Source organism: Phalacrocorax aristotelis, chromosome 9 (genome assembly GCF_949628215.1).
Source record: "Phalacrocorax aristotelis chromosome 9, bGulAri2.1, whole genome shotgun sequence".
Taxonomy (NCBI): Eukaryota; Metazoa; Chordata; class Aves; order Suliformes; family Phalacrocoracidae; genus Phalacrocorax; species Phalacrocorax aristotelis.
In genome coordinates this window covers 1,171,465-1,182,701 of record NC_134284.1, presented here as the reverse complement: position 1 = coordinate 1,182,701, position 11,237 = coordinate 1,171,465, and positions in this window count along the sequence as shown.

Here is an 11,237-nt window from a genome sequence, read left to right as displayed (position 1 = left end):
TCCTTCTGGGTAGAAAAACACTTCTCGTAGAGATTATGTTTCACTATTTTAACAGTGAAGCTGCAGACAAATATTTCCTTTGATAGCTGTGTTTGATTTCCTGCACTGCAGGGACTCCTGTCAGCGTCCAGATCCAACAACAGGTGCATGAGGGTTACAGCCCTTAGCTGCTAGGGGATTTATTTGTTTTTGTGACAGATTTCTTCGGAAGGGTAAATACGAAGAATCTGTACCATGGGCTCACTGGCCAAGACGCGTCGCTGCATCTTGTGCTCGGCCACGGCAAACACTCCAGGCTTTTTTTGGGGGAGGGGGTTTTGGGCAGGGTGTTCCCGCCACACACCTGAGCACACACCGACAAACGCCGGCAGGGTCCGGTTCTCCTGGGGGAGGTACGTCCCCGCCGTGGGCTGCTCCCTGCCGGGTTTGGGCTCGATCTCGCCCGCGGATGCCCGCGGGCCTGGGGGGATCCAGCCGGCCGGTCCCGCCCGCTGGGCGAAGCGGCTGCGGCCCTGCGGGAGGGCGCGGGGCCGGCGCCCCGCCGCTGGGGAGGCAGTGCGGGGCAGAAGGGAAAGAGTTAAGGGAGGGTGGCGGGGCAGGCCGGCTGTCGGAAGCGAGCATGTGCAGATTGCAACCGCATCCATACCACGGGCGAGTGTCACTGGCACACTTCACCTCCCGCCGCCGCCGGCCGCAGGGCACCCATGGACCCCGGTGAGGTGATGAGCCGCGGCGCGGCCGGGAGGGCGGGAAGGGGGAGGCCGAGCCGAGCCGCGGCCCCGGCACCCGCCAGCTGCCTGCCCCCCCCCCCCCACCCCCGCCCGCCCCACCGGTAGATGCGCGGTGCCCGCGGCGGCCTTCCCGCAGCCCGCCGGCTCCGGCGGGGGACGCGATGCACTGCGATGCGCTGCCCGGGGCGGGAGGCGGGGGCTGGCGCCCGGCGCCGTTGTTTTCGCTTTCTGGCGGCAGGAGGGGCCGGCGGGCGTTCCGCCGGGAAGGCGGGCGGGAGGCGGCCTGAGGCAGACAAAGGCGAGGGCGGCGGTGCCCGGGCGGCGGAGCGCCAGCCTCCCTTCCCGCGGGTGGCCCCGGCTGGTCGGGCGCGGCGGGGCCTATGCCCCGGCTGTCGCCCCCTCCCGGGGAGCGGGGCTAGGCGGCGCGGCGCGGCCTGAGGGAGCGGCGACCCCGGGGCGCCCCCGCCGCGGGCTGGGCCCCGCCGCTGGGCTGCGGGGCGGGGGCCGTTTGCTCGGGAGCCCCCGGCCGGCCCAGCTGGAGGTGCTGGGGGCTCTGGGGGAGCGGGGTGCAAGAGTTGATGAAATTGGAGCAGCTTTTTACCGAAAAGTGCCTGTTTTGGACAAAACGGAAGTGTTTTGGAACATCTTTTTGTAGTAATTTCAGTAAAACTTTTATTCCAGCGAAGGAGGAATAGATCTGAAGCAGCCCAGCATTTGCAGAGCGGAACTGGGAGGTGGGGGCTGGCAGTGGTCCTTGCAGTGACTTTTCTGCAACCTTGTGAATTACTCATCTGTAATGCTGGGAGGTCAGGGACCCATGTATTATGATCAGTTGAAAATGAAAGTTCTCCTTCCCCCCCCCCCTTTTTTTTTTTTGTAATTTAAATTAGCAAAAATATTCAGAATAGCTGCCCATCCTTTGCACTAGGGTTTTGAAAATTACCTCTAGGATGCTTAGGAGCAGGGATGCTGGGAGGCTGGGCTGTCCCTCTCATCTCAAGTCGGAGTTTTATGCTAGGGCTTCCTGCAGAGCGTTTGGCATTGCTGGTCAAAAGCTACTGGGGAAGTAGAAACTTGTTAAGACTCCTAATTACATAGCAGAAGCAGTAAATGAAATATTTAGTATTGTTCTCTGACATAATTTGACAGGTTTGTCCCGTTTCCCTCTTGATTCTGAGGAAAAAGCAGTCCCTGCAGGAGCTGAAATTTTTCACGGGTGAGGTGGTAACAGCACACTGCCAGAGCTGTGTGTGTCAGGGGTTCGCAAGAAGAACAGATTACCCACAGAGCTCTGTTCTGTGGTTTCCAGGAATGCAAACACAGTGATACGCCATCAGTTAGAGATGGGGCTAGCTACTCTTTGGTGCTAAATAGGAAGTCCTGAAAAGAAAAATTACCATAAAATTATTATGAAACAGAAAAGGAAGGCTTACTGACATGGAGTCATCGATGCCCATAGCCACTTTCGGCCAGCACTGAGGAGAACCCTGCAGGAGGTCTGTAAGACACTGATGCCCACAGTATGTCCTGAAGGACTTTCCTGAATCCCAGGGCCTTGTCCCAGTGGGAAGGTATGAACTCTTCCATGCAGGGACGTCAGTTTTTCTGTGTGAGGTGACAACAGCTCGCTGCTGTGGATAAATTAAGATCGTTCACTTGATTTGAAAGTTGGTATTTTCTCCCTGAGGAGCTTTGTGCGTACGTCTGCAGATTTCATAGTTCTGTGTTGAGGTTCCCACTGAAGAACATGGGTGTCCCCCTGTTTGTATAAGGGGAAACTGAGGCACAGAAGGGTGGCATTTCGCAGGTAGATGTGAAATCGAAACATGGGTTAACTCCAAATCATTTGGTTTAACTATTAGCTCTAGCAGCTTTCTAAACAAATGTCAGCAGGAGTGTTAGAAGCAGCTTATTCAGTGTCTGTGAAATATTTTGAGATCCTCTGGTCACAGGCATATTGAAAGAGGAAGTAGTATAGTCTGGTGGAAGGGCAATGGAGGGGCAAGCAGGTGTTGAGGTAGAACTGCTTGTGACTGTGTCACATCTTGCTGAGGCCCTGGCAGCACATCTGTAGCCTTGGTCAGGCTTGCTGTTCCCACTCCACTGTGGGGTGATGGTGAGGGCAGAAAATGAGCTGCTTTGTTGGGAGGGTTCAAAACTTGGCATTCTTGTGGCAAGATCCCACAGCAGTTTACAGAAACGGTCAAGAGGGGCTAAAACAAGAGTTGTGGGTATTGTGAGTGTATTGACATGTGGGTTGAGAGTAACCTAGATCTCTGCATACATATGGAAATGATACCTGATAGTGGGGACTCTGCGGTTTTGCTGACACTGACGTAACGTGATGTGATGCCGAGCAGTGAAAGGCAAATTTAACCTTGAAGAGAGATGCAGGTTGCTGACTTCGAGTGTAAGCAGGGAGAGGTTTTTGGGTAAGGTGGTGGACTCAACAGCATCGAGGGTCTTTAAACTGAGATATCTTTTTACAATCTATACTTTAATTCAGCATCTTGGAGAGGTCCTAAGGAGTGAAGATGTAGGGATCCCTTTGGCCTTGTAATCTGTGGATCTACTTATTTCCACACATCAAGAGCTCTGGAGTTGTTTTGCAGTGTCTTAAATGTGTTTCCAGTGCCTGTCCATTTGGTTAAGACAATGACTGTGCTCAGCTCGCGTGCATCGGGGTTGCCAGCAGTCACTGCATTGTGTCCCAGAAGGGTATTTCCTCTCATGGCATAATTAGCCAGATGAATTTAGATTTTGCCTTCCTCTGAAGCATTAGAAATGAGCCACAATCAGGGACTGAACATGCCAGGAAGGAGGAGGTCTGGGAGGAGTGGGGGAGAGGGTTAAGGAGAAGAGACTGTGCATTCTTCCCAGGGGAAAAAAACCCATCTTTTTGCTGTCATCACATGCCTTGATGGTAAGTCTTGTTTGTATCCTCAGAATTGTACTTATCACAGAGTCTGAGGCCAGACTTCGTAGCTTTTCTCTTTCCTATGCAGCATGGGATTGGTCACTAAGGGTCATCTGTGTGAGACTCATTTGAACAGTCCTTTGCCAGTTTTGGAGCTGCCACACTGGCTGTGGCGTGATTTCTCGAGCTCTTTGTTCATGGTATGCAAATCTCATCTCCTTAGACTAAAGGACTTCTGTCCTTATCCAAGTTACTGAGCTCTGTTGCAAGAAATGGCATGAAATTTTAATAAACTGTGATATGCACGAGGTTTGACTAGATTTTAGGCAGCGTTCTTTCTGTTCTTAAACTTTCTGACAGCAGGAAAGCAGTTTTTCCTCATGGAAGATGAAGGGAAAGTATCCTGGAAAAGCTCCTAAAAAAGAGAAGCCTAATACATTAAGGAGGCTTAAAGGGTAGTGGCATGAAGGAGACCTGCTTGTTCTGATGGTGAAATCATAGAAGTAGTGGGAAATTTTATCATTGCCAATGTTACCTTAGGATTCTTTGTTTCTGGATTGCCTTTAATAAATGCCGTGTTTAAGAAAATGAAATGAAGTTGTTGTGTTGTTTTGTTTCTTTTTTCAGACTTGGGCAGCCTGCTATTACATGGTAAGACAAGAGAGGTAACAGGGTGACTAATTAAAGGGCAGCAGTGCTTCATTCCCTAGGGCTAATTATTCTATAGAAAATGGGTCAATTACTTAGAGAAATTGTTTGCCAGCAGGAGGCAGGAAAAGGCTCTGTTCCCATTCCTCACCTTCCTTTTGTGGGAAGCACTGCCCAGCTCCATAGGCAGTTGCAATACCTTGGTAAGCTTCCAGATGCCAGAGACACGTCCTGCAGACGGGGAAATGGCACCTGAACAAAAACATAAGTGGTCCCTTCCGGCCTGTGTGTTCCTGTATAGCTGCAAATGAAGCAGTGCCCAGCAAAGGTGTTCCTGGGCTGGGTCTGGGGTGAAAGGTGTGAAGTTGAATGATACAAGTGGGGGTTCCCTTTCAAAATGAAATGTGTCTGCTGTGAAGGGTGAAGTACGATATTTTTCCTTACTTCTGAAAGAAGCTTGATCATCTAGGTAGCTAATGTTTTCCAATGTAAAAGGTATTACCTCCTTGTCGCTTGCTTGGTGTGGGTTTGTAAATGGTCCCTTTTTACTTCTCGGGTCTGCTTCCTGTATGTATTTTAGTATTCTCTGGTGAGTCTATCGCCTGACCCTGTTGCTTGCTCTTAGCTCTGTAGGCTCAGTACAGACCGAGCGGGGAGGCAGAGGGCTGGTTTGCCGTGTACGTCAGATGTAAACTGGTCCGCTTTTCATATTTCTGTGATGGTGCATGGGGCAGGAGTATCCAGATGATTTCTGAGCTCCTAGGTAAGGTGGTTGTACAGGCAACCAGAAGGAGTCCTGAAAGAAAGCCAAGCTGGGCAAAGGCTTTGGCTTTGTAGGAACAGATTACCAACATCTGTGCCAATTGGGAACAATGTGCTCTTTCTGGTTAGTCAGAGCGCTACATTCCTGGTTGTAAATGATACACCCAATAAAGTGTAGTGCGAGCCAGAGCCTAGGCACCTCACAGTCCAGCTAAAAGAAGTGGAAAAGACATGTCTTTGCAGGTGCACACTGCTCTTAACGATGTCCTTAGAGGCTAAATAAAAGTTAGGCTGGTTTGGAGATTTGTTTGTAGGCATATCTGAATGAGAATACTAGTTCAGAGGTCTCTAATCATTGCAGAAAAGGGAGAAGCATTTTCTGTTACCCTTTCTTTTGTTCTGAGTTTTCATCAGTGTCAATGCATGAGAGTTTGCCACAACCTTATATCAAAACTCCCCACCACTCACAGGCATCTGTCAAAGCTGGATTAGACGACTGAGGGAATTTTCCCTACCACAAATGCCTGCGGTGTTGCTTTCATTGCATAAGATCCAAGCATTAGTAGTCATTAGATAAGTGTTGGTAGCATAGAGTGGCGTAGCTGCTGTTTGACTCCGTCCTTCCTGGATCTTTGCTCTTAGGTGCACCGAATATTAAAGGTAGCCTGTTTGAAGGTCTTCTGTGAAGCACCATTCTGTCCCCTTCTCCTTGACTGTGCCAGGAGCACAAAGGAGACGATGAAGCATTTCTGAAGGAGGAAGCACTCTCTTCAGCATGGGTAGCTGTGGCATAGTGCTGTGTGTACTGCTAAGTGCCTTCTGAGGAGGGGCAGTCTGTTTTGTTTCGTGTTTTTTCACCCTGAAGACAGTCAAACTAATTCAGCTCCACCAGCCTAATATGGGTTGAGAAAGTTGGCCGGGGGGTGTCTATACAGAGTTCTAGGTGGAGTGGTTTCTGGCTGCTTGCAACAGAGTGCTTGATGATAGTGGCATAGCAGCTGTTTCCTCTCCTGCTAACTGACCTAGCAAAGACAGGCTTGCTTAATCCATGGGGCACTCCTTGGCCCACTTATTTTCTTTGTATTTTGTGCCAGTGGAGGTTTATGATAAGGATGCTTCCGGTAAGTTCTAGAGGAGGAGTTATTTCTTTTCATGATTTCTGGTGTTCTCAAGACGTGTATGCAGTTTCCCCTAGTGGCATGATAGATACCATGTGATTTGGTTTATTTTGATCCAGCAGTTCTTTCCAAGGCAGATCTTGCAACTAAGCTTTTAGTTGGAAGTGGACTTGCACAAGAGCCGCAAGGCACAGTTTATAAAAATGCTCTAATGTCTACCAGGAAGAGAGGAGCTGCTGTGAAGGTAATGTCGTGATTCGTTAGCAATATAGAGCTTGGCTTTTGTTGCTTTCAGTTTTCCTTTGCTGGTTAGTACCATGGAGATGAGATACTGAGTTGCTGAAACATCAGCTTCAGTCACTTCAGCTGACAGAGGCTAGCATGGTATCAGGAGCGCCCCGGGAAGCTGAGCCATTCCTCTTCTGTGCAATGGAAGAATGAGGTGTGCATATAGAGTAGGCAGTTTATTATATTACATTATATTAGCATATAACTTGTTGATGTTTTTTCAAAAATGAGCTTCTAGAATCCAAGTCCTCCCATTAGATAATTATAATCTTTTGGAAACAATGCCTCAGTTTGGTGCTTGTATTACGAGGTATTAATGCTCACCATAAAGGCAACAAAACGCTTCTTTCATTGATTATCTAGAGCGTCATTAGTTTTTCAAACATCAGATCAATAAGTAGAGCATGTTGATTTCTCAAAATGTCATGTATGCACATGTTCTGATTCACCTCTGATTTTCATGGTACGAGCTCCAAGAGCTGCAATAATGCTTAGTGCTCCAGTTTCAAGTTGGTCTATGCTACCTTGTGGGGTGCGTGGGGGATTGCTTTTTTGGTTTTCTTTTTTCTTTTCGCAGCTATGTATTGGACATAAAAGACAGGACTAAGTGTCACATTCTGATGGGAGAAATGTAGTTTTTGTGGTTTGAGATCCTTGTGTGAGAAACAAGGACTGGAAAATGTCATGACAGTGATTAAAATTTGCTACACTTTGGACCAGAGCTTAGCAACATTTGGAGTACTATAAAGCTGTAAATGCTAACGCCAGCACTTCCACTGCACCTTTCATCTGAGAATCTCTTTATTCTTAATGAATTATCAGTGTGTCTCTGTGAGGGTGGTATTATTAGTGTCATTTTGCAGACAAGTAGGTAGAATAAAATGCTTGTATAAGCACATGCAGCAACCCAGAAAAAGGCAGGAATAAAATTCAGGAATACTAATGTTTCAACCTGTTCTTGAGCTACTATTTTGTACTTTCTCTTTTGCCAGAAAAGAGACTAAAGGCATTAATTTTGGTAGATTCCCCCCCCCCCCCTTTTTTTTCCATTGGGTTAGGCAGCATAAAAGTGAGACATTATTATGCAACATATCTAAGTGTGCATGTGATACTTGGAAAAAATGGTAATCAGATAAGTTGCTAGGCAACAGTACCCTGCCTTCAGTTACCAAAAAGCCAGTGAATTTGCTTTCATGATTTAACATGTGTTCTGCACTTCTTCATAAAACAAGTGTAGGTGGAGTTTTGTAAGAGTTGCTCCTTTTTAACTCACCACCTGCTTAGCCTGCCATATCGTGAGGTCAGACTTGACCCCAGCTTTACAGAAAAGTATTCACAGAACCTGATATCAACAGAAAAAATGTTAGATGAGCTCTTTAAAGATAATGAAGCATATGCAAGTATATGTAAGTAAATAACCATTCCTTCCCATGGGTCTGTGGATCTTTGATGGTTCAACAGCTTACGGAAAGTAGTCCATAGCTCATCCTTGGGACCATGAAAAATAAGATGATGAGTGAGGGATTTATGTTAAAAAGTAGGTGGCAGGGATATGTGGCAAGCTGTGAGAAGTCTTAGAACACTCACAGTGGCCTGTTGACCCAGAAAGGTTTGAGCGCTGCGGTAATGCATGAAAACCTGAATGTAAACCCAGCTGGTTCATTTTCATTGCCTTAGCAGGAACAGAATGGAAGGAACATAAACAGGGATGAGTGTACATGAAGGAAAAAGTAAGTGAGAGTCTAATAATATAAGACAGATCTAGCAGCAGGAGGGAATTTGACTCTGTGTTTGTTTGAAACCTGAGGTGGTTTGTGTTTTTTTTTTTGTTTTGTTAAAGACATTGCAGGATAACAGCAATAAAGACTCTTGGCAGTTATTCTAAATGTATTCTGATTTTGGTGATAAATAGCCACAGAAGGATTTGCAGATACAGTCGCTGGGGGGGAGTGGGTGGGTGCAGGCATCTGCCCAAGCCTCTTCAGCTATTGGGTGGTGGCGTGGCTTTTAAAAGAAATCTGGAACTCTGGAGGTCTAATGTGCTTCTCAAGGCGTTGCCAGAAGTTTTCAGTAGAGATAGGGTACCCACCTGCAGGTATGTGGGAAACGATGCACCTAACCTTGGAAATCACTTATTTTCCTCAGGTAACTGCAAGTTGTTGCTTTACAGAGTTGTTTTTCCAATTTTTTTTTTTTTGTTGTTGTTGTTCCAGAAGAGAGGCATTTCCTTTTCAGGAGGTGGGGACTGTGTAGTAGCAGTGCGTGCCCTAGGTATCTCTCTGAGGTAATTCAGTCCTTTTGGGAAGGAAATTCAGCCAAACCTACCATGCTTTGTGCTCTGTATACCAGTCTGGGTTCAGAGATGTTCAGATGCCAGTTGGTTTGTGTGCAGGTTCAAAAGGTGTGTTGGGACTTCAGTCAAAAGTGGAATCTGCATCACCATCCAAGCAGGTCCTGCCAGATTGGGGTGAGTTTCTGAGAAGACAGATGCTCACTTTCTATTTCCAAGTTTGGCAATTTCTTCGCAGGAGAATCCCAGTTAAGTCACGGAGCAGCGTTGTGACTTGGTTTCTCTGTTGGTATGACTGTTTATCACCAGGTAATTGCATGGACCTGAGCTTTCATTTTTGGAACACTTTGGAAATAATGAAGAAGAGGAAATACTAAAATGGACAGTTGAATGAACGCACAAGTAACCACTTCCCGGTAGGAAATTGCTTTCCTTTTTGTTTTCTTGTTCTCTGTATTCTTGTTTGATGAGCACTCCTGCTAAATTATGCTGATGTGCAGCCTGCAACCTGCTGACACCAGGAATGTTGGTGTCTGTGTCAGAAGAACAGTCGGAGCATGGGCAATTGCTCTTTTGGGAAGCCTGAGTCTGGCCTAGTAGTGGATTTTAGATTTTAACTATTTCTGTATATGCAATTGAATGGTCACTGTTGCATGACCACTGTTGTTGGTTTTTTGTTTGTTTTTTTTTTCCCCACTACAAACATTAGACCTTTTTAATCATTAGTATTTCAACACAGAAAGTTCATTTATATACAAAAGAAAAAATAAATCCCCTTTTCTGAACAGCTTCATCAATGTATTAATCATGTGAGCTTTAAGGTGAAGCCTTTATCTTCAGCTCTACCTCTCTGCTAGTGTGTGTTACGGCATAGTCTTCGCTAATGAAGAGTTTTTTCAAGTATTTTCTTTCAAGTGTAGATACACGTGTAACTGAAGATATGGTTTCTCCAGCACTCTGAGTTCATAGAAGTGAAGTTGTGAAAAAGGAACTTCTTCCTGCTAGGCGGCAGCCTGTGAGCCAGATTGGAGAGGTGATACAGCTGAGAACTAACAGGCGTTAGGGTAGCATGGGGTTAGCATTGAAATGGCTCATGAGTTCCTTGGTCTGTCTCCCAGTGAAGCCTCATGGGTGGCCTCAGTGCTGGTGCCAGAGAAGGGGCTAAATTGTCCCAAAGTTAGGTTGGCTTGAAGCCTTTTGTAATGTTTGTATTTCTGCACTGAAGGAGTTAGGAGTGTGTTGCAGTTGCTTATTTTGTATGATTTTGTTCCTCACTCTTTTACAAATTAAATTATTGACAAATAGATCTCACTATGTGAAAAGCATTCTCAGTGTTCTTGTGATTCTAGGGAAATGCTTTTCGAAATTTTGTTTGCATGTGTCTGATAAATAGTTCAGTAGAAACCCATATCCAACTGTGACAAAGTGCATATAATGAAGATAGAATATGTGCAAATAATTTTAGGAACATCAACTTTAGAACGATTTATACCAGAGCTAGCTAACAGCCAAGTTCTTTCCCAATTTAATGTACAAATACCTAGCTGTTAAATGAGCAACTATTCCTCATAAGAGAGGCTCTGAAGTAGATGCAAGCCCCAGTGTATAGGCAGAAGGTGCTAAATGTGTCTGTACAGTACCCATGTTACATTGATTTAATTAGTGGTTTTATACTATTCATCGCTCTGTTAATCTTGGTGGGAAGTTTTTGTTGCGAGAGGATTAGTTTTTTGATCTGCATTTTTAATTGGAGTGTTTTTGTAGTTCAGTGTTATCTAAATGAAAACAGTGTAGGTTTTGTTTTTTTTTTAAGGAAAGGGTTTATTTTGAAATCCTGTTGGGCTTTGGTGCTCAGAAACTCTGAGGTTCGTTAGGATAACGTGAAGATCCCATTTGTTAAACAGTCTGACACATAAATGTTCTTGCTCTGTAACTTCTTCACATGCAATTAATCCAGAAAGATGCTATGTATAGATAAGCCCTCAGAGTGTAAGATCTGTGATGCTGACGTGAGTACAATGTTAGATACTTGTGTGTTGGAGCTGGCACCTCGAGGTGTGACTTCTGTGAAAATCTGGAGCGTGGCATCCTAAATGTCAGCGCTTGAAGAGAAGAAGTATAGCCCAAGCTCATGGGCTCTGCTTGCTTGGGTCACGCAGCCATCCTGCCTGAGCCCAACACGGAGGTGAAAGGCAGTTGGGTCACCAGGACAGGGGGAAGAGGCAGCACCGTTGTCCCCAGGAACAGGCTGGAGTGGTGGGTGGGTGGCAGTGGCAAGGGCCTGCCTACATGAAGGCCACACTCTGTCCTGGAGTGGGGAAGGGAGAAGAAGAAAAGCGTGGTGATTGGAGAAGTGAGGAGGACACGAGGTTGGGGGAGATAGGGAGGCAATGTTAGGAGAGGGAGGATGGGGATGAAAAGGAGTCAGCAGCAAGGCTTACAAAGAATTGGGGCATTGGCTGGGAAAATAGAGGTAAAGCACT